This window comes from Oncorhynchus masou, chromosome 28, assembly GCF_036934945.1.
Source record: "Oncorhynchus masou masou isolate Uvic2021 chromosome 28, UVic_Omas_1.1, whole genome shotgun sequence".
Classification (NCBI taxonomy): domain Eukaryota; kingdom Metazoa; phylum Chordata; class Actinopteri; order Salmoniformes; family Salmonidae; genus Oncorhynchus; species Oncorhynchus masou.
The window spans coordinates 85,062,837-85,085,151 of record NC_088239.1 but is presented as its reverse complement, the minus strand read 5'-3'; the positions used below and the strand labels follow the sequence as shown (position 1 = coordinate 85,085,151).

Sequence of the window (22,315 nt, the reverse complement as noted above, 5' to 3'; positions counted from 1 at the left end):
TGTTTTAATGGGGCCTTGTATAGCTCATTTGGTAGTTTGCCACTTCCAAAGCCTGGGTCCTGGGTTCAATTCCTGCTTCACTTCCAAAGCCAGGGTTGTGGGTTCAGTTCATGTATCATTTTCAAAGCCAGGGTCACAAGTTCAATTCCTGCTTGGGGTCAATTATTCTTCATTGTCTGCTCTGTGCTGAGAGTCTCTGTGGATAAAAGCCTATGTTATATATATTATTAATGGTACTGGTGAAATTTGCTTTGCAGATGTCATGTGCATTTTTCTATCAAAAACTATTGCAATTTTCCCTCATTGTTATCTTAGCTTTCAGTGTTTTGCATTCTATACAAACCTCTTGTGGATGTTTACCCTTGGCAGCTACATGAGTCGCTACCTTACCCCAGTTCCTTCAGTCAAAAGTTAGCTAACAACCATTAGAAGCTGTTTACAGAAACAAGCCCTACTCTACAGGGAAATTCCTCTTCATTCAACACTTCTACTATCATCTTCACAAACTCTCTGATGTTGCTCAGCAGTGTGTGTGTGTGTGCGTGTGTGTGTGTGTGTGTGTGCTTTGAAGTGTGTTTTTTTATCTCATTCCTTTTCATTCTGTCTCCCATGTTATATCTTATTTATATATGTCTTAATTTCTTTAAAAAGTTATTACTTAAATGTTTCACCCTGTTTTCTTAATATCTTATTTTGGGAAAAAGAGAGAGAGCATTTATGTATATTATGTATAATATACAAATGGGCCCATATTCTCTATATACTATGCATATAGGGCACTACAACTCTATGGCCCAGGTCTAAAGTAGTGCACGATATAGGGAATAGGGTACCGTTGAGAACACAGAAAAACACTTTTCCTCTTCTAAAACATATTTAAGAGCGATCATTATGAACCCCGTTATGTAAGAGATGATCCTGAATACCTGGAAGATGGTGTGAAGAGGAAGATGGTGTATACCGATTAGCTTCCGTTCCTCTCCTCAGCCCTACCTGGGCTCAAACCAGGGACCCTCTGCACACATCAACAACAGCCACCCCCCGAAGCATCATTACCCATCACGCCACAAAAGCCACTGCTCTTGCAGAGCAAGGGGAACAACTACTTCAAGGTCTCAGAACGAGTGACACATCACCCGATTGAAATGCTATTAGCAAGGACCACCGCTAACTAGCTAGCCATTTCACATCGGTTACATAAGGCAACAGACCTGCCTGCTATCCTTTCTCTCTCTCCTCCCGGTTTTCTCTCCCATCTCCTCTCTCTGTCTCTCTCTTTTCCCCTGTATTGAAAATTAAATACATAAATCTCGAATTTACATAGGTATTCACACCCCTGAGTCAATAATTTGTAGAAGCACCTTTGGCAGTGATATCAGCTATGAGTCTTTCCGGGTAAGTCTCTAATAGCTTTGCACACCTGGATTGTGTAACATTTGCTCATTTATTATTTTCTAAATTCTTCAAGCTCAAGTTGGTTGTTGATGGCCTCATAAGAAGAAGTACCCAACTTTTAGGTTGATTAAATTGACTTTTTTTGTCAATGATCTACACAAAATACTGTAATGTCTAAGTGGAAGACAAATTCTAACATTGCTAAAAACAAATGCATGAAAAATAAACCACTAATATCTTGATTAGATAAGTATTCAACTCTCTGAGAATCACCTTTGGCAGCGATTACTGTTGCGTGTCTTTCTGAGTAAGTCTCTAAGAATGATTGCAGTTGCGTGTCTTTCTGAGTAAGTCTCTATGAGTGATTACTGTTGCGTGTCTTTCTGAGTAAGTCTCTATGAGTGATTACAGCTGTGTGTCTTTCTGAGTAAGTCTCTAAGACTGATTACAGTTGCGTGTCTTTCTGAGTAAGTCTCTATGAGTGATTACAGCTGTGTGTCTTTCTGAGTAAGTCTCTATGAATGATTACAGCTGTGTGTCTTTCTGAGTAAGTCTCTAAAAGTGATTACAGTTGTTTGTCTTTCTGAGTAAGTCTCTATGAGTGATTACAGTTGCGTGTCTTTCTGAGTAAGTCTCTATGAGTGATTACAAGCTTCAAGCTCTGGTTGTTGATCATTGCTAGAGAACCATTTTCAGGTCTTGCCATAGAGTTTCAAGCTGATTTAAGTCAAAACTGTACCTCGGCAACTCAGGATCATTCACTGTCTTCTTGGTAAGCAACTCCAGTGTCGATTGGGCCTTGTGTTTATATGTTATTGTCCTGCTGAAAGGTGAATTAATCTCCCAGTGTCTGGTGGAAAGCAGACTGAACCAGGTTTTCCTCTAGGATTTTGCATGTGCTTAGCTCCATTCCGTTTCTTTTTTTATTGTGAAAATTCCCTAGTCCTTAACGATTACAAACATACCCATAACATGATGCAGCCATCACCATGCTTGAAAATTTGGAGCTTGGATTTCAGTAATGTGTTCTATTGGATTTGCCCCCAAACATTACACTTTGTTTTCAGGACAAAAAGTTAATTGCTTTGCAACATTTTTTTGCAGTATTACTTTAGTGCCTTGTTTTAAACAGGATGCATGTTTTAGAATATTTGTATTCTGTACAGGCTTTCTTCTTTTCACTCTGTCAATACAGTATTGGGGCGGCAGCGTAGCCTAGTGGTTAGAGCATTGGACTAGTAACTGAAAGGTTGCAAGTGGAATCCCCTGACAAGGTACAAATCTGTCATTCTGAACAAGGCAGTTAACCTGTTGAAACTCTAGGGGCGCAATTTCATTTTTGGATGAAAAACGTTCCGTTTTAAACAAGATATTTTGTCACAAAAAGATGCTCGACTATGCATATAATTGGTAGCTTTGGAAAGAAAACACTCTGACGTTTCCAGAACTGCAAAGATATTTTCTGTGCGTGCCCTAGAACGTGAGCTTCAGGCAAAACCAAGATGAGACGGCATCCAGGAAATGAGCAGGATTTTTGAGGCTCTGTTTTCCATTGTCTACTTATATGGCTGTGAATGCAAGAGGAGTAAGTCTGCCCTTTCTGTCGTTTTCCCAAGGTGTCTGCAGCATTGTGACGTATTTGTAGGCATATCATTGGAAGATTGACCATAAGAGACCACATTTACCAGGTGTCCGCCCGGTGTCCTGCGCCGAAATTGGTGCGCAAAAGTCAGCTGCAAGTATTTTTCCACAGAATTCAAAGAAGAATGCAGGCTTCCACGAACGATATATCAATGAAGAGATATGTGAAAAAACACCTTGAGGATTGATTCCAAACAACGTTTGCCATGTTTCGTCGATATTATGGAGTTAATTCGGAAAAAGTTTGACGTTGTAGGTGACTGAATTGTCGGTTCGTTTCGGTAGCCAAATGTGATGTACAAAACGGAGCGATTTCTCCTACACACAGACGCTTTCAGGAAAAACTGCGCATTTGGTATGTAACTGAGAGTCTCCTCATTAAAAACATCCGAAGCTCTTCAAAGGTAAATGATTTTATTTATTTGGTTATCTGGTTTTTGTGAAAATGTTGCGTGCTAAATGCTACTCAAAATGCTAAGCTAGCTTAGCATACTCTTACAAATTAGTCAATTGTTATGGTTCAAAAGCATATTTTGAAAATCTGAGATGACAGTGTTGTTAAGAAAAGGCTAAGCTTGAGAGCAGGCGCATTATTTTCATTTTATTTGCGATTTTCAGAAATCGTTAACATTGCGTTATGCTAATGAGCCTGAGGCTTTAGTCACGATCCCGGATCCGGGATGGGGAGTTTCAAGAGTTAACCCACTGTTCCTAGGCTGTCATTGAAAATAAGAATTTGTTCTTAACTGACTTGCCTAGTTAAAAAAAGATATGACTTTTTTTATTGTCGAGTAACTACAAGGTTGTTGATCCATCCTCAGTTTTCTGTCACAGCCATTAAACTCTATAACTGTTTAAAGTCACCATTGGCCTCATGGTGAAATAGCTGAGCGGTTTCCTTCCTCACTGGCAACTGAGTCAGGAAGGACACCTGTATCTTTGTAATGACTTGGTGAATTGATGCACCATACCAAGTGTAATTAATAACTTCATAACTTTGCTCAAAAGGATATTCAATGTACGTGTTTTGCATTTTTTTCATCTACCTATAGGTGCGCTTCTTTGTGAGGCATTGGAAAACCTCCCTGGTCTTTGTGGTTAAATCTGTGTCTGAAATTCACTGCTCGACTGAGGGACCCTTATCTGTATGTGTGGGGTACAGAGATGAGATAGTCATTGAAAAATCATGTTAAACACTATAGTTCCTCACAGAGTGATTCCATTTAACTTATTATGTGAATTGTTAAGCAAGTTTTTTTCTCCTGTTGTTATGTAAAATGGCGCCGGAGAGGATGGCAACTGATTGTGTTTTTTTGTTTGTTCATTTGCATTGTTTGTAACTTGTTTTTTTAAACTTATTTTGTTGCCGCTACTGTTTCTTATGACTGAAAATAACGTATTCTTCTTCTATAACATCAGGACTGCGATTACTCACCACAGATGAGCAGAATCCTCTTTTGCCTTTCACGACTCTGACGAGCCCGACTCAAAGGATATGCTGCTTACTCGGGAACAGGCCCGATCCCTGTGATCTGTGTGAAGAGTAGGTTGGGCTGCATTCTGAGAATTCGTAGGCGATCGAATAAACGCCCACTTCCCTCCATTCTGCTAGCAAACGTGCAATCTTTGGACAATAAAATCGATGAGTTACCCGGAAGATTAAACATAAGATTTAACATCTTATGCTTCACGGAGTCATGGCTGAACGACGACAACATCAACATACTGCTGGCTGGTTATACGATGTACCGGCAGGATAGAACCGTGGCGTCTGTTATGACAAGGGCGCCAGTCTGTGTATTTAACAGCTGGTGCACGATATCTAAGGAAGTCTCAAGCTATTGCTCGCCTGAGGTAGAGTATCTCATGATAAGCTGTAGACCACACTATCTACCGAGAGAGTTTTCATCTGTATTCTTTGTAGCTGTTTACATACCACTACAGTCAGAGGCTGGGACTAAGTCAGCATTGAATGAGCTGTGTTCTGCCATAAGCAAACAAGAAAACGCTCACCCAGAGGCGGCGTTCCTAGTAGCCTGGGACTTTAATGCAGGGAAACTTAAATCAGTTTTACCAAATTTCTATCAGCATGTTAAATGTGCAACCAGAGGCAAAGAAACTCTGGACCACCTTTACTCCACACACACAGACGCATACAAAGCTCTCCCTCACCCTCCATTTGGCAAATCTGACCATAATTCTATCCCCCTGATTCCTGCTTACAAGCAAAAATTAAAGCAGGAAGCACCAGTGACTAGATCAATAAAAAAGTGGTCAGAGGAAGCAGATGCTAAGCTACAGGACTGTTTTGCTAGCATTACATTTACATTTACAGACGACCGGTCTCTATAGCCAGCCTGTCCTCTCTGTCAGCCAGCCTGTCCTCTCTGGGCAGCCAGCCTGTCCTCTCTGGGCAGCCAGCCTGTCCTCTCTGGGCAGCCAGACTGTCCTCTCTGTCAGCCAGACTGTCCTCTCTGGGCAGCCAGCCTGTCCTCTCTGGGCAGCCAGCCTGTCCTCTCTGGGCAGCCAGCCTGTCCTCTCTGGGCAGCCAGCCTGTCCTCTCTGGGCAGCCAGGTTTGTCTGTGACGACCGGTCTCTATAGCCAGCCTGTCCTCTCTGGGCAGCCAGGTTTGTCTGTGACGACCGGTCTCTATAGCCAGCCTGTCCTCTCTGTCAGCCAGGTTGGTCTGTGACGACCGGTCTCTATTACATTTACATTTAAGTCATTTAGCAGACGCTCTTATCCAGAGCGATTTACAAATTGGTGAATTCACCTTCTGACATCCAGTGGAACAGCCACTTTACAATAGTGCATCTAAATCATTTAAGGGGGGGTGAGAAGGATTACTTTATCCTATCCTAGGTATTCCTTGAAGAGGTGGGGTTTCAGGTGTCTCCGGAAGGTGGTGATTGACTCCGCTGTCCTGGCGTCGTGAGGGAGTTTGTTCCACCATTGGGGGGCCAGAGCAGCGAACAGTTTTGACTGGGCTGAGCGGGAACTGTACTTCCTCAGTGGTAGGGAGCGAGCACGCCAGAGGTGGATGAACGCAGTGCCCTTGTTTGGGTGTAGGGCCTGATCAGAGCCTGGAGGTACTGCGGTGCCGTTCCCCTCACAGCTCCGTAGAGCAAGCACCATGGTCTTGTAGCGGATGCGAGCTTCAACTGGAAGCCAGTGGAGAGAGCGGAGGAGCGGGGTGACGTGAGAGAACTTGGGAAGGTTGAACACCAGACGGGCTGCGGCGTTCTGGATGAGTTGTAGGGGTTTAATGGCACAGGCAGGGAGCCCAGCCAACAGCGAGTTGCAGTAATCCAGACGGGAGATGACAAGTGCCTGGATTAGGACCTGCGCCGCTTCCTGTGTGAGGCAGGGTCGTACTCTGCGGATGTTGTAGAGCATGAACCTACAGGAACGGGCCACCGCCTTGATGTTAGTTGAGAACGACAGGGTGTTGTCCAGGATCACGCCAAGGTTCTTAGCGCTCTGGGAGGAGGACACAATGGAGTTGTCAACCGTGATGGCGAGATCATGGAACGGGCAGTCCTTCCCCGGGAGGAAGAGCAGCTCCGTCTTGCCGAGGTTCAGCTTGAGGTGGTGATCCGTCATCCACACTGATATGTCAGCCAGACATGCAGAGATGCGATTCGCCACCTGGTCATCAGAAGGGGGAAAGGAGAAGATTAATTGTGTGTCGTCTGCATAGCAATGATAGGAGAGACCATGTGAGGTTATGACAGAGCCAAGTGACTTGGTGTATAGCGAGAATAGGAGAGGGCCTAGAACAGAGCCCTGGGGGACACCAGTGGTGAGCGCGTGGCGAGGAGACAGATTCTCGCCACGCCACCTGGTAGGAGCGACCTGTCAGGTAGGACGCAATCCAAGCGTGGGCCGCGCCGGAGATGCCCAACTCGGAGAGGGTGGAGAGGAGGATCTGATGGTTCACAGTATCGAAGGCAGCCGATAGGTCTAGAAGGATGAGAGCAGAGGAGAGAGAGTTAGCTTTAGCAGTGCGGAGCGCCTCCGTGATACAGAGAAGAGCAGTCTCAGTTGAATGACTAGTCTTGAAACCTGACTGATTAGGATCAAGAAGGTCATTCTGAGAGAGATAGCGGGAGAGCTGGCCGCGGACGGCACGTTCAAGAGTTTTGGAGAGAAAAGAAAGAAGGGATACTGGTCTGTAGTTGTTGACATCGGGGGATCGAGTGTAGGTTTTTCAGAAGGGGTGCAACTCTCGCTCTCTTGAAGACGGAAGGGACGTAGCCAGCGGTCAGGGATGAGTTGATGAGCGAGGTGAGGTAAGGGAGAAGGTCTCCGGAAATGGTCTGGAGAAGAGAGGAGGGGGATAGGGTCAAGCGGGCAGGTTGTTGGGCGGCCGGCCGTCACAAGAAGCGAGATTTCATCTGGAGAGAGAGGGAGAAAGAGGTCAGAGCACAGGGTAGGGCAGTGTGAGCAGAACCAGCGGTGTCGTTTGACTTAGCAAATGAGGATCGGATGTCGTCGACCTTCTTTTCAAAATAGTTGACGAAGTCATCTGCAGAGAGGGAGGGGGTGGGATTCAGGAGGGAGGAGAAGGTGGCAAAGAGCTTCCTAGGGTTAGAGGCAGATGCTTGGAATTTAGAGTGGTAGAAAGTGGCTTTAGCAGCAGAGACAGAGGAGGAAAATGTAGAGAGGAGGGAGTGAAAGGATGCCAGGTCCGCAGGGAGCGGTTTTCCTCCATTTCCGCTCGGCTGCCCGGAGCCCTGTTCTGTGAGCTCGCAATGAGTCGTCAAGCCACGGAGCGGGAGGGGAGGACCGAGCCGGCCTGGAGGATAGGGGACATAGAGAGTCAAAGGATGCAGAAAGGGAAGAGAGGAGGGTTGAGGAGGCAGAATCAGGAGATAGGTTGGAGAAGGTATGAGCAGAGGGAAGAGATGATAGGATGGAAGAGGAGAGAGTAGCGGGGGAGAGAGAGCGAAGGTTGGGACGGCGCGATACCATCCGAGTAGGGGCAGTGTGGGAAGTGTTGGATGAGAGCGAGAGGGAAAAGGATACAAGGTAGTGGTCAGAGACTTGGAGGGGAGTTGCAATGAGGTTAGTGGAAGAACAGCATCTAGTAAAGATGAGGTCGGCGTATTGCCTGCCTTGTGAGTAGGGGGAAGGTGAGAGGGTGAGGTCAAAGAGGAGAGAGTGGAAAGAAGGAGGCAGAGAGGAATGAGTCAAAGGTAGACGTGGGGAGGTTAAAGTCGCCCAGGACTGTGAGAGGTGAGCCTTCCTCAGGAAAGGAGCTTATCAAGGCATCAAGCTCATTGATGAACTCTCTGAGGGAACCTGGAGGGTGATAAATGATAAGGATGTTAAGCTTGAAAGGGCTGGTAACTGTGACAGCATGGAATTCAAAGGAGGCGATAGACAGATGGGTAAGGGGAGAAAGAGAGAATGACCACTTGGGAGAGATGAGGATCCCGGTGCCACCACCCCGCTGACCAGAAGCTCTCGGGGTGTGCGAGAACACGTGGGCGGACAAAGAGAAAGCAGTAGGAGTAGCAGTGTTATCTGTGGTGATCCATGTTTCCGTCAGTGCCAAGAAGTTGAGGGACTGGAGGGAGGCATAGGCTGAGATGAACTCTGCCTTGTTGGCCGCAGATCGACAGTTCCAGAGGCTACCGGAGACCTGGAACTCCACGTGGGTCGTGCGCGCTGGGACCACCAGATTAGGGTGGCCGCGGCCACGCTGTGTGGAGCGTTTGTATGGTCTGTGCAGAGAGGAGAGAACAGGGATAGATAGACACATAGTTGACAGGCTACAGAAGAGGCTACGCTAATGCAAAGGAGATTGGAATGACAAGTGGACTACACGTCTCGAATGTTCAGAAAGTTAAGCTTACGTAGCAAGAATCTTATTGACTAAAATGATTGAAATGATACAGTACTGCTGGAGTAGGCTAGCTGGCAGTGGCTGCGTTGTTGACTTTGTAGGCTAGCTGGCAGTGGCTGCGTTGTTGACACTACACTAATCAAGTCGTTCCGTCGAGTGTAATAGTTTCTACAGTGCTGCTAATCGGGGCTAGCTGGCTAGCTAGCAGTGTTGATTACGTTACGTTACGTTAAAAGAACGACAATAGCTGGCTAGCTAACCTAGAAAATCGCTCTAGACTACACAATTGTCTTAGATACAAAGACGGCTATGTAGCTAGCTAGCTACGATCAAACAAATCAAACCGTTGTACTGTAATGAAGTGAAATGAAAATGTGATACTACCTGTGGAGCGAAGCGGAATGTTGACCGGGTTGTTGAAGTTCTATTCGGTAGACGTTGGCTAGCTGTTGGCTAGCTAGCTAGCAGTATCTCCTACGTTAAGGACGACAAATAGCTGGCTAGCTAACCTCTGTAAATTAAGATAATCACTCTAAGTCTACACACTCTAAACTACACAATTATCTTGGATACGAAGACAGCAAAGACAACTATGTAGCTAGCTAACACTACACTAATCGAGTTGTTCAGTTGAGTGTAATAGTTTCTACAGTGCTGGTGGACGTTAGCTAGCTGCTAGGCAGATAGCAGTGTAGACTACGTTAGGACGACGAAATACGATAATTACGCAATTATCTTTGATACAAAGACGGCTATGTAGCTAGCTAAGAAGAAATTGCTAAGATTAGACAAATCAAACCGTTGTACTATAATGAAATGTAATGAAAATGTAATGAAAAGTTATACTACCTGCGGACCGAAGTGTAGATGCGAACGCTCGCTCCAACCCGGAACAGAATATGTTCCAGGATTCCTCCGATGGAATTGAGGAGTACACCACATCAGTCATTGGCTTCATCAATAATAGCATGGATGACGTCGTCCCCACATTGACTGTACGTACATACCCCAACCAGAAGCCATGGATTAAAGGCAGCATCCGCACTCAGCTAAAGGCTAGTGCTGCCGCTTTCAAGGAGTGGGACTCTAACCCGGAAGCTTATAACAAATCCCACTATGCCCTCCGACGAACCATCAAACAGGCAAAACGTCAATACGATCGAATCATACTACACCGGCTCTGATGCTCGTCAGATGTGGCAGAGTTTGCAAAACATTACACACTCCAAAGGGAAGCACAGCCGAGAGCTGCCCAATGACACAAGCCTACCAGACGAGCAAAGTAACTTCTATGCTCACTTCGATGCAAAAAACACTGAAACATGCATGAGAGCACTAGCTGTTTTTGGAAGACTGTGTGATCACGCTCTCCGCAGCCGATGTGAGTAAGACCTTTTGAACAGGCCAACATTTTCAAGGCTGCAGGGCCAGATGGAATATATACAACAGGGCCAGACGGATTACCAGGACGTGTACTGCTAGCATGCGCTGACCAACTGGCAAGTGTCTTCACTGACATTTTCAACCTCTCCCTGTTCTAGTCTGTAATACCAACATGTTTTAAGCAGACCACCATAGTACTTGTGCCCAAGAACATCAAGATAACCTGCCTAAATGACTACCGACCCGTAGCTTTCACGTCTGTAGCCATGAAGTGCTTTGAAAGGCTGGTCATGGCTCACATCAACAGCATCATCCCAGAAACCCTAGGCCCACTCCAATTTGCATACTGCCCCAACAGATCCACAGATGTTGCAATCTGCAATGCACCACACACTGCCCTTTCCCACCTGGACAAAAGGGACACTTATGTGTGAATGCTATTCATTGACTACAGCGTTCAACAGCATAGTGCTCTCAAAGCTCATCAATAAGCTAAGATCCCTGGGACTAAACACCTCCCTCTGCAACTGGATCCTGGACTTCCTGATGGGCTACCCCAGGTGGTAAGGGTAGGTAACAACACATCCGCCACGCTGATCCTCAACACAGGGGCTCCTCAGGGTGCATGCTCAGGCCCCTCCTGTACTCCCTGTTCACTCATGACTGCACGGCCAGGCATGACTCCGACACCATTATTAAATTTGCCGATGACACAACAGTGGTAGGCGTGATCACTGACAACAACGAGACAGCCTATAGGGAGGAGGTCAGAGTCCTGGCCGTGTGGTGCCAGGACAACAACCTCTCCCTCAATGTGAACAAGACAAAGGAGATGATTGTGATCTACAGGACAAAGAGGACTGAGCACGCCCCCATTCTCATCGACGGGGCTACAGTGGAGCAGGCTGAGAGCTTCAAGTTCCTTGGTGTCCACATCAACAACAAGCAAACATGGTCCAAATACACCAAGACAGTCATGAAGAGGACACAACAAAGCCTTTTCCCCCTCAAGAGACTGAAAAGATTTGGCATGGGTCCTCAGATCCCCAAAAGGTTCATCAGCTGCACCACCTGACTGGTTGCATCACTGCCTGGTATGGCAACTGCTCAGCCTCCGACCGCAAGCGACTACAGAAGGTAGTGTGAATGGCCCAGTACATCGCTGGGGCCAAGGTTCCTGCCATCCAGGACCTCCATACCAGGCGGTGTCAGAGGAAGGTCCTAAAGGTGTCAAAGAATCCAGCCACCCTCGTCATAGACTGTTCTCTCTGCTACCGCACGGAAAGCGGTTCCAGAGCACCAAGTCTCGGTCCAAGAGGCTTCTAAAACAGCTTCTAACCCCAAGCCATAAGACTCCTGAACAGCTAGTCAAATGGCTACCCAGACTATTTGCATTGCCACCCTTCTCACCCCCTTTTTACACCACTGCTGCTCTCTGTTGTCATCTATGCATAGTCACTTTAATAACTCTACCTACATGTACATACTACCTCAAATAACCGGTGCCCCCCTGTATGTCATCAGTCCATGGCCAGCAAACTCCCAGACCTTAATCCCATTGAGAACTTGTGGTCAATCCTCAAGAGGCGGGTGGACAAACAAAAACCCACAAATTCTGACAAACTCCAAGCATTGATTATGTAAGAATGGGCTGCCATCAGTCAGGATGTGGCCCAGAAGTTAATTGACAGCATGCCAGGGCAAATTGCAGAGGTCTTGAAAAAGAAGGGTCAACACTGCAAATATTGACTCTTTGCATCAACTTCATGTAATTGTCAATAAAAGCCTTTGACACGTGTGAAATGCTTGTAATTATACTTCGGTATCCATAGTAACATCTGACACAAATATCTAAACACACTGAATCAGCAAACTTTGTGGAAATATATATTTGTGTCATTCTCAAAACTTTTGGGACGCAAACGTACAGTCGCCTTGCTATTGTTATTTCACTGCTGCTCTTTAATTACTTTTTAGTTGTATCTTTTTTTCTTATCTGTTTTTCATTTTTTTTTTAACTGCATTGTTGGTTAGAGGCTCGTAAGTAAACATTTTACTGTAAGGTCTACTACACCTGTTGTACTCGGCGCATGTAACTAATAACATTTGATTTGAACTTATTTAGGCCTGTTAATGTTAACTCCTGAACTTTGGGCCTGTTAATGTTAACTCCTGAACTTTAGGCCTGTTAATGTTAACTCCTGAACTTTAGGCCTGTTAATGTTAACTCCTGAACTTTAGGCCTGTTAATGCTAACTCCTGAACTTTAGGCCTGTTAATGCTAACTCCTGAACTTTAGGCCTGTTAATGCTAACTCCAGAACTTTAGGCCTGTTAATGTTAACTCCTGAACTTTAGGCCTGTTAATGTTAACTCCTGAACTTTAGGCCTGTTAATGTTAACTCCAGAACTTTAGGCCTGTTAATGTTAACTCCTGAACTTTAGGCCTGTTAATGTTAACTCCAGAACTTTAGGCCTGTTAATGTTAACTCCTGAACTTTAGGCCTGTTAATGTTAACTCCTGAACTTTAGGCCTGTTAATGTTAACTCCTGAACTTTAGGCCTGTTAATGTTAACTCCTGAACTTTAGGCCTGTTAATGTTAACTCCTGAACTTTAGGCCTGTTAATGTTAACTCCCTGAACTTTAGGCCTGTTAATGTTAACTCCTGAACTTTGGGCCTGTTAATGTTAACTCCTGAACTTTTCTTGTGAGGCCTGTTAATGTTAACTCCTGAACTTTAGGCCTGTTAATGTTAACTCCTGAACTTTAGGCCTGTTAATGTTAACTCCTGAACTTTAGGCCTGTTAATGTTAACTCCTGAACTTTAGGCCTGTTAATGTTAACTCCTGAACTTTAGGCCTGTTAATGTTAACTCCTGAACTTTAGGCCTGTTAATGTTAACTCCTGAACTTTAGGCCTGTTAATGTTAACTCCAGAACTTTAGGCCTGTTAATGTTAACTCCTGAACTTTAGGCCTGTTAATGTTAACTCCTGAACTTTAGGCCTGTTAATGTTAACTCCTGAACTTTAGGCCTGTTAATGTTAACTCCTGAACTTTGGGCCTGTTAATGTTAACTCCTGAACTTTAGGCCTGTTAATGTTAACTCCTGAACTTTGGGCCTGTTAATGTTAACTCCTGAACTTTAGGCCTGTTAATGTTAACTCCTGAACTTTAGGCCTGTTAATGTTAACTCCTGAACTTTAGGCCTGTGTGAGACAACACTGGGCTAAAAATGGAAGAGCTCATCTGGCCGAACCTCTACTGGAAAAGTGCTGACAGGATTCTCTCCACCTAGTGGTAACATGAGGCATCCCTTTATCAATTCCTTTATTTTGATCTTTTATTTAACTAGGCACGTCAGTTAAGAACAAATTCTTATTTTCATTGACGGACGAGGAACAGTGGGTTAACTGCCTGTTCAGGGACAGAATGACAGATTATTTGTAGCTTGTCAGATCGGGGATTCAATCTTGCAACTTTTTCGGTGACTAGTCCAACGCTCTAACCACTAGACTACCTGCCGCCTCTACACTCTAACCACTAGGATACCTGCCGCCTCTACACTCTAACCACTAGGATACCTGCCGCCTCTACACTCTAACCACTAGGATACCTGCCGCCTCTACACTCTAACCACTAGGATACCTGCCGCCTCTACACTCTAACCACTAGGATACCTGCCGCCCCTATACATTTAAGACTGGGTTCCTAGACTCAGATAAACAAGTTATTTCAATGAAGAGACTCCATTGAGCTTTATAGTCTAGGACTTAATGTTAGTCTGCGAAAGTGGCCTGCAGGTTCATGATCAGAAGAGATTGCAGTCAGATAGTTCTTACATAGGCTACTGCATGTATTTACCAATTGACACAAACCCATTCATTCTATATGGCTGTACTCCCCGGCATGCTGTGTTGTTAGGGGTCATAATGCAGAGAGAAGTGGCTGAGGAGAGAGGAGATATTACCCCCTGGGGGGTGAATAAATCACATTTCTTCATCAGGCCAGGATGACCTCATTTTAAATTCCCGCATTGCCAGGCATTGAAATAATAAGAAACTAGAAGTGTATCCCAACTGGCACAGTATTCCCTATATAGTGCACTACTTTAGACCAGAGCCCTATGGAACCATATTCCCCTATGTAGTGCACTACTTTAGATCAGAGCCCTACGGAACCCTATTCCCTACATAGTGCACTACTTTACACCAGAGCCCTGAAGAACCATATTCCCTATATATAGTGCACTGCTTTTGTCCAAGGCCCATAGGTGTAGGGAATAAGGGCTCATTTGGGAGGCACACAGAGGTATTGAATTTCCCATTATTTTACAATAAGCTGTGGTGGTGGTTTCTTAGATCTGGGTTCCAAGGCGGAAGGAGTAATGGTAACACGGGTTTTCTGTGAGTTCATGGAAGTGTGTGTGTTTCATTCCTGTGTGTGTGCGTTTGTGTGTTGCATGTCGAGAGAGAGTTTTCCAGAAAACAACTACAAAACACAGCTCCATTTAGGAACTAACGGAGAGAGAGAAAAAAATCAGAAATCAGCAATAAAGGCTTGACGTAGGAAGAAGCCGGAGTTGCCGTTCTGTGTGAGCTACAATAAGAATAGAAGCATGAACGTGGTTCCCACCCTGGCTTTGTACTGAGTTAACGTTTAGTAGTATCTCATCTATAATCTGATGGAAAGGTGAAACGACTGCAGCCATTGTAGTTACAATCAACTAGCATGTAGAATGTAACATAGAGATGCATATTACTGGTCAATCAACTAGCATGTAGAATGTAACATAGAGATGCATATTACTGGTCAATCAATGAACATGTAGAATGTAACATAGAGATGCATATTACTGGTCAATCAATGAACATGTAGAATGTAACATAAAGATGCATATTACTGTTCATATATAAATTAATTGGACAACACACAGGCCTATGACGTATGCATCTTGTAGTTTACTGGATTGACACAAACCTTCATTAAACTTGCATCTAAGCATGTCTACTTTAAATGCGTATCCATACAGTAGAGATGTCTCCATACATTGGAGATGTCTCTATACACTAGAGATGTCTCCATACAGTAGAGATGTCTCCATACACTAGAGATGTCTCCATACACTAGAGATGTCTCTATACACTAGAGATGTCTCCATACACTAGAGATGTCTCCATACACTAGAGATGTCTCCATACACTAGAGATGTCTCCATACAGTAGAGATGTCTCCATACAGTAGAGATGTCTCCATACATTGGAGATGTCTCTATACACTAGAGATGTCTGCATACATTAGAGATGTCTCCATACACTAGAGATGTCTCTATACACTAGAGATGTCTCTATACACTAGAGATGTCTCCATACAGTAGAGATGTCTCTACACTAGAGATGTCTCCATACATTGGAGATGTCTCTATACACTAGAGATGTCTCCATACACTAGAGATGTCCCTATACACTAGAGATTTCTCCATACATTGGAGATGTCTCTATACACTAGAGATGTCTCCATACACTAGAGATGTCTCTATACACTAGAGATGTCTCCATACAGTAGAGATGTCTCTACACTAGAGATGTCTCCATACACTAGAGATGTCTCTATACACTAGAGATGTCTCCATACACTAGAGATGTCTCTATACACTAGAGGTGTCTCCATACAGTAGAGATGTCTCTACACTAGAGATGTCTCCATACATTGGAGATGTCTCTATACACTAGAGATGTCTCTATACACTAGAGATGTCTCCATACAGTAGAGATGTCTCTACACTAGAGATGTCTCCATACATTGGAGATGTCTCTATACACTAGAGATGTCTCTATACACTAGAGATGTCTCCATACAGTAGAGATGTCTCTACACTAGAGATGTCTCCATACATTGGAGATGTCTCTATACACTAGATATGTCTCTATACACTAGAGATGTCTCCATACACTAGAGATGTCTCCATACATTGGAGATGTCTCTATATACTAGAGATGTCTCCATACATTAGAGATGTCTCCATACATTGGAGATGTCTCTATACACTAGAGATGTCTCCATACATTAGAGATGTCTCCATACATTAGAGATGTCTCCATACATTAGAGATGTCTCTATACACTAGAGATGTCTCCATACACTAGAGATGTCTCCATACACTAGAGATGTCTCCATACTAGAGATGTCTCTATACACTAGAGATGTCTCCATACACTAGAGATGTCTCTATACACTAGAGATGTCTCCATACAGTAGAGATGTCTCTATACACTAGAGATGTCTCCATACAGTAGAGATGTCTCTACACTAGAGATGTCTCCATACATTAGAGATCTCTATACACTAGAGATGTCTCCATACAGTAGAGATGTCTCCATACATTGGAGATGTCTCTATACACTAGAGATATCTCCATACACTAGAGATGTCTCCATATATTGGAGATGTCTCCATACACTAGAGATGTCTCTATACACTAGAGATGTCTCCATACAGTAGAGATGTCTCCATACACTAGAGATGTCTCCATACATTGGAGATGTCTCTATACACTAGAGATGTCTCCATACAGTAGAGATGTCTCCAGACATTGGAGATGTCTCTATACACTAGAGATGTCTCTATACACTAGAGATGTCTCCATACACTAGAGATGTCTCCATACATTGGAGATGTCTCCATACACTGTCTCCATACATTAGAGATGTCTCCATACATTGGAGATGTCTCCTATACATAGAGATGTCTCCATACATTAGAGATGTCTCATACAGTAGAGATGTCTCCATACATTGGAGATGTCTCTATACAGATGTCTCCATACATTGGAGATGTCTCTATACACTAGAGATGTCTACATACATTAGAGATGTCTCCATACATTAGAGATGTCTCCATGCATTAGAGATGTCTCCATACATTAGAGATGTCTCCATACAGTAGAGATGTCTCTATACACTAGAGATGTCTCTATACACTAGAGATGTCTCTATACACTAGAGATGTCTCTATACACTAGAGATGTCTCCATATACTAGAGATGTCTTCATACACTAGAGATGTCTCCATACAGTAGAGATATCTCCATACACTAGAGATGTCTCCATACATTAGAGATGTCTCTATACATTAGAGATGTCTCCATACAGTAGAGATGTCTCCATACACTAGAGATGTCTCCATACATTAGAGATGTCTCTATACACTATAGATGCCTCCATAGACTAGAGATGTCTCTATACACTAGAGATGTCTCTATACACTAGAGATGTCTCCATACATTAGAGATGTCTTCATACACTAGAGATGTCTACATACGCTAGAGATTTCTCTATACACTAGAGATGTCTCCATACATTAGAGATGTCTCAATATCTCATCTAATGTGTTAGCGATATAAGCATTTTTACAATGATTTCTTAATTTAGCAGACACAATAGCTTAAAACAGCCCCAGAGTATTGTCTAGGAGCCCAGGTGGTTCTGTATTAAAACACCCCCAGAGTATTGTCTAGGAGCCCAAGTGGTTCTGTATTAAAACAGCCCCAGAGTATTGTCTAGGAGCCCAGGTGGTTCTGTATTAAAACAGCCCCAGAGTATTGTCTAGGAGCCCAAGTGGTTCTGTATTAAAACAGCCCCAGAGTATTGTCTAGGAGCCCAGGTGGTTCTGTATTAAAACAGCCCCAGAGTATTGTCTAGGAGCCCAGGTGGTTCTGTATTAAAACAGCCCCAGAGTATTGTCTAGGAGCCCATGTGGTTCTGTATTAAAACACCCCCAGAGTATTGTCTAGGAGCCTAGGTGGTTCTGTATTAAAACAGCCCCAGAGTATTGTCTAGGAGCCCAGGTGGTTCTGTAGCCCCAGAGTATGGACTAGGAGCCCAGGTGGTTCTGTATTAAAACAGCCCCAGAGTATTGTCTAGGAGCCCAGGTGGTTCTGTAAAAAATCACTATTGACAGTTGCGATTTAAAAAGTATTGTTATTTTTTTTAAATAGTGGACAACCCCAGACTCCAGCATTATGGAAACTATAACAAACAGTAAAGTACATCAGTGAATTCATTGACATTTTCCCTTGTGGGGCAGAATGTATTAATTATTGTACAAAACTAAATACAATAATGACCTATCTATTAGCCAATCTATGCTAGGCTAATTAAAGCTGCTGGTTACCATAGCGATGTACATAGATAAAGAGACGCATGCTTAAAACGCAGAGATCAAAGAGTTTTCTGCAACAGCTCAAATTCACAATAGAAAAGGCAGGGGACCCCACTTATTTTATTTATTTATTTCACCTTTATTTAACCAGGTAGGCTAGTTGAGAACACCTTTATTTAACCAGGTAGTCTAGTTGAGAACAAGTTCTCATTTGCAACTGTGACCTGGCCAAGATAAAGCAAAGCAGTGTGACAAAAACAACAGAGTTACACATGGAATAAACAAAACATAGTCAATAACACAGTAGAACAAAAGAAAACAAGAAGTCTATATACAGTGAGTGAAATGAGGTAAGATTAGGGAGGTAAGACAATAAATAGGCCATGGTGGCGAAGTAATTACAATATAGCAATTAAACACTGGAATGGTAGATGTGCAGAAGATGAATGTGTAAGTAGAGATACTGGGGTGCAAAGTAGCAAGATAAATAAATACATACATTATGGGGATGAGGTAGGTAGATAGATGGGCTGTTTACAGATGGGCTATGTACAGGTGCAGTGATCTGTGAGCTGCTCTGACAGCTGGTGCTTAAAGCCAGTGAGGGAGATATGGGTCTCCAGCTTCAGAGATTTTTGCAATTTGTTCCAGTCATTGGCAGCAGAGAACTGAAAGGAAAGAGGACAAAGGAGGAATTGGCTTTGGGGGTGACCAGTGAGATATACCTGCTGGAGCGTGTGCTACGAGTGGGTGCTGCTATGGTGACCAGTGAGCAGAGATAAGGAGGGGCTTTACCTAGCAGAGACTTGTAGATAACCTGTAGCCAGTGGGTTTGGCGACGAGTATGAAGCGTGGGCCAACCAACGAGAGCGTACAGGTCGCAATGGTGGGTAGTGTAAGGGGCTTTGGTGACAAAACGGATGGCACTGATAGACTGCATCCAGTTTGTTGAGTAGAGTGTTGGAGGCTATTTTATAGATGACATCACCGAAGTCGAGGATCGGTAGGATGGTCAGTCTTACGAGGGTATGTTTGGCAGCATGAGTGAAGGATGCTTTGTTGCGATATAGGAAGCTGATTCTAGATTTAATTTTGGATTGGTGATGCTTAATGTGAGTCTGAAAGGAGAGTTTACAGTCTAAACAGACACCCAGTTATTTGTAGTTGTCAGAGCCATCCCAGAGTAGTGATGCTGGACGTGCGAGTAGGTGCGGGCAGTGATTGGTTGAATAGCATGCCTTCAGTTTTACTTGCATTTAAGAGCAGTTGGAGGCCACGGAAGGAGAGTTGTATGGCATTGAAGCTTGTCTGGAGGTTAGTTGACACAGTGTCCAAAGAGGGGCCAGAAGTATACATAATGGTGTTGTCTGTGTAGAGGTGTATCAAAGAATCACCAGCAGCAAGAGCAACATCATTGATGTATACAGAGAAGAGAGCCGGCCCGAGGATTGAACCCTGTGGCAACCCCATAGAGATTGCCAGAGGTCTGGACAACAGGCCCTCCGATTTGACACACTGAACTCTGTCTGAGAAGTAGTTGGTAAACCAGGCGAGGCAATCATTTGAGAAACCAAGGCTGTCGAGTCTGCCAGTAAGAATGTGGTGATTGACAGAGTCGAAAGCTTTGACCAGGTCGATGAATATGGCTGCACAGTAATGTCTCTTATCGATGGCGGTTATGATATCGTTCAGTACCTTGAGCGTGGCTGAGGTGCACCCATGACCAGCTCTCAAACCAGATTGCATAGCGGAGAAGGTATGGTGGGATTCGAAATGGACGGTAATCTGTTTGTTAACTTGGCTTTCATAGACCTTAGAGGGTACGACCCTGCCTCACACAGGAAGCGGCGCAGGTCCTAATCCAGGCACTTGTCATCTCCCGTCTGGATTACTGCAACTCGCTGTTGGCTGGGCTCCCTGCCTGTGCCATTAAACCCCTACAACTCATCCAGAACGCCGCAGCCCGTCTGGTGTTCAACCTTCCCAAGTTCTCTCACGTCACCCCGCTCCTCCGCTCTCTCCACTGGCTTCCAGTTGAAGCTCGCATCCGCTACAAGACCATGGTGCTTGCCTACGGAGCTGTGAGGGGAACGGCACCGCAGTACCTCCAGGCTCTGATCAGGCCCTACACCCAAACAAGGGCACTGCGTTCATCCACCTCTGGCCTGCTCGCCTCCCTACCACTGAGGAAGTACAGTTCCCGCTCAGCCCAGTCAAAACTGTTCGCTGCTCTGGCCCCCCAATGGTGGAACAAATTCCCTCACGACGCCAGGACAGCGGAGTCAATCACCACCTTCCGGAGACACCTGAAACCCCACCTCTTCAAGGAATACCTAGGATAGGATAAAGCAATCCTTCTCACCCCCCCCACTTAAATGATTTAGATGCACTATTGTAAAGTGGCTGTTCCACTGGATGTCATAAGGTGAATTCACCAATTTGTAAGTCGCTCTGGATAAGAGCGTCTGCCAAATGACTTAAATGTAAATGTAATGTAAATGTTAGAAAGACAGGGTAGGATAGATATAGGTCTGTAACAGTTTGGGTCTAGAGTGTCCCCCCCTTTGAAGAGGGGGATGACCGCGGAAGCTTTCCAATCTTTGGGAATCTCAGATGATACGAAAGAGAGGTTGAACAGGCTAGTAATAGGGGTTGCAACAATTTCGGCAGATAATTTTAGAAAGAGAGGGTCCAGATTGTCTAGCCCGGCTGATTTGTAGGGTCCAGATTTTGCAGCTCTTTCATAACATCAGATATGTGGATTTGGGTGAAGGAGAAATGTTGGGGGCTTTGGCGGATTTCTGTGGAGGGTGCCGGGCAGTTTACCGGGGTAGGGGTAGCCACGTGGAAAGCATAGCCATCCATAGAGAAATGCTTCTTGAAATTCTCAATTATTGTGGATTTATCAGTGGTAACAGTGTTTCTTTGCCTCAGAGCAGTGGGAAGCTGGGAGGAGGTGTTCTTATTCCCATGGACTTTACAGTGTCCCAGAACTTTTTTAAGTTAGTACTACAGGATGTACATTTCTGTTTGAAAAAGCTTGCCTTAGATTTCCTAACTGCCTGTCTATATTTGTTCCTAACTTCACTGAAAAGTTGCTTATCACGGGGGCTATTCAATGCTAATGCAGAACGGCACAGGATGTTTTTATGCTGGTCAAGGGCAGACAGGTCTGGATGTCCACTAGATCTCATCCGTCTTTAGAAACTTGAATGAGGCTTCTACTGTGATGTGAGGCCAGATGAGAGCTCTTTGAGTCAGTGGTCTATCAGAGAGCTGGTCCTGGTCATACGCATTTCACATGAGAGCGACCTGCGTTCCATGGCTTTTCTACAGACAATGGAATTCTCTGGTTGGACCTTTATTGAAGATTTATGATAACAGAAAATAAAGATTGATTCTATACTTAGTTTGACAAGTTTCTTCAACCTGTAATATAACTTTTTGATGTTTTTGTCTGACGTTCGGATGGACCTGCACGAGCGTGTAAATCCACAATGTACTAAACGCGCTAACAAAAGTAGCTACTTGGACATAAATAATGGACATTTTCGAACAAATCAAGCATTTATTGTAGACCTGAGGTTCCTGGGAGTGCATTATGATGAAGATCATCAAAGGTAAGGGAATATTTATAATGTGATTTCTGATTTCTGTTGACTCCAACATGGCGGATATTTTTATTTGTTTTGTTTTTGTGACTCCACTCTTTGGCTGGAAACATGGCTGGGTTTGTCTGTGAGTTGGTGGTCACCTAACACAATCATTTGTGGTGCTTTCGCTGTAGCCTATTTGAAATTGGACACTTTGGTGGGATTAAAAACGAGATTACCATTAAAATGGTAATTTTGATTATGAGATTTCTGTTGTTTTGAATTTGGCGCC

The 22,315-nt window shown here is 44.3% G+C and overlaps 1 protein-coding gene across 1 annotated transcript in view; it reads left to right on the top strand.

The window, feature by feature from the left end:
• Positions 1-22,315, top strand: part of LOC135518427 (isthmin-1-like) — a 336,779-nt gene that overhangs the window by 160,649 nt on the left and 153,815 nt on the right. The window lies entirely within an intron of this gene.